Source organism: Cebus imitator, unplaced genomic scaffold (assembly GCF_001604975.1).
Source record: "Cebus imitator isolate Cc_AM_T3 unplaced genomic scaffold, Cebus_imitator-1.0 Scaffold24, whole genome shotgun sequence".
Lineage (NCBI taxonomy): Eukaryota > Metazoa > Chordata > Mammalia > Primates > Cebidae > Cebus > Cebus imitator.
In genome coordinates, this window is record NW_016107339.1 from 2,672,166 (window position 1) to 2,673,986 (window position 1,821).

The 1,821-nt window shown below is 36.6% G+C and overlaps 1 non-coding gene across 1 annotated transcript; it reads right to left on the bottom strand.

Moving 5' to 3' along the window:
- Window positions 1-1,171: 1,171 nt before the first annotated feature.
- LOC119470202 lies at window positions 1,172-1,309 on the bottom strand. The gene has a single exon (XR_005199093.1). It is a non-coding gene; the product is annotated as a U4 spliceosomal RNA (small nuclear RNA).
- Between the last annotated feature and the right edge of the window lie 512 nt (window positions 1,310-1,821).

Below are 1,821 nucleotides of genomic sequence, written 5' to 3' on the forward strand. Positions count from 1 at the left end.
TGATAAAACTATTTTAATGATGTTAATATTAATACTTTGATAGAATACTTTATCTGCTAGTAATAGCTTTAAAGAGTTTGTTGAGATTTTGTCATCTCATACATTTTAATAGAATATTAGGTTTGTAATTAACAAGAAAAATACAGTAGCTCCACTTCTCACTTCCTTCATATTCACGTAATGATTACCAGTGGAATATTTGCTGTTCTGTACCTTTAGTAGACCAATCAATATTTTGGTGAATGGAGAGAAGTCTGAAGCACAGAATTGTAGTGTAAACAAATGAGAAACATTAAAAGTATGCTAAATATTATAGCCAGTTGATTATGTAAATTTAAACAGTGTAGGGGAAAGGAATTGCTTATTAAATTAGTCTGTTTTCAGTTCACTCTGGCATTGTTTATTATACACTGTAGCCAGATATTTCATAAATAGACTCTTTTTACAACCCGGAAGTTTTAGGAATACCAGCTGATTAATGAAATGGTATATGTGCTTGGAGGCCAAGGTGGAGAGCACTTGTCTTATGATCATTTCCATTGTACAGCTCAGGCCTTCTGTTGGGTACAGACAATGGAGAGAGAAAGAGAGAGAGAGAATAAGATGAGGACTCTGATGAGCAGTTTATTCCAGTATGAGCACCTGTTACACCAATCTGTGAATTGGTTGATTTTTAGCTGTGTCCTGTTAGCGATCTTTATAGAAGCAACAGACTAAGGTTTTCTATTAAAAAGTCAATGAATAAGTTCCACTCATGGTACATTTGATTAGCCAACTGTAAGAGTATCTACAAGTTTGTGACTCAAGGGTTTGGGACTATCTAAGGAAATCTCAGAGTGACAGAATGAACGGAGAGGTAGCTTGTAATGATGGATCAGAAACTCATTTGCAATCCGGGAAGGAGAGACCTGATCTACTCTAATGGAACCTATTTGATAACAGATCATGACAAAAGAATAATACTTTTTTAAAAATTGACATTTTTGTGTCTTGGAAGCCAAGAAGGGTGACTCCTCTTAGGCTATTGGGAAAGTCCATCTTCCAGACAGGTAAATCCTAATTTTGAAGACTTCTCAGTCTACCCAAATCTGATGCCCTTAAACCTGTTCATTTTTCTGATTTCCTAGTAACTCTGATTTTCATTTGGTATTCTTTTTTTTTTTTAATTCAGTCTCCGTAGAGACCAAAAATTGCCAATGCTGACTATATTGCAAGTCGTCATGATGAGGTATTGGGAAAAGTTTTCAATTGGCAATAATTGCGCCTCAGATAAAGCCCATTGGCTGTGATACTGCCACTGTGCAAAGCTGAAAGCTTTCATTTGGTATTCTACTCTTTTGCTTCTTCTCTACTTAGGGGTCTTACCAGTCTGGTTCCTTCAGCTTTCATCCTCTCCTTTTTTTCTGTCTATAAGAACAGAAATTCATTTGCTTTTCCAAAGTCCCAGCTCTAGGGAGACCTTGACATACTTTGCTCTTTGTTAACACGGGCACTTTCTCCTGCATCTTCCCACCCTTAGCGTAACCCCTCCTTGTCTGCATAAAGCACAGCTCCATTTCCTTCATACCAGAAGGGAGCCTTCTCTTGTTCCAGCTTTGCTCTTGTATTACTATTAATAGTATCTATTTCTCCTTACTTAACCACTCAAACTCTATAGTATCTGCCTGTTTCCTCACTGCTTACTTATATAAAAAACCCATACATTCTGATTTTGGTGACTACCTTTTCACACAAACTATTATGTTGATGATTATCAGTGGCATTTTCATGAGTCAATGCAGCAGCCTTCCCTCAGCTTGAATCTCCTTTCATTATTTTGTA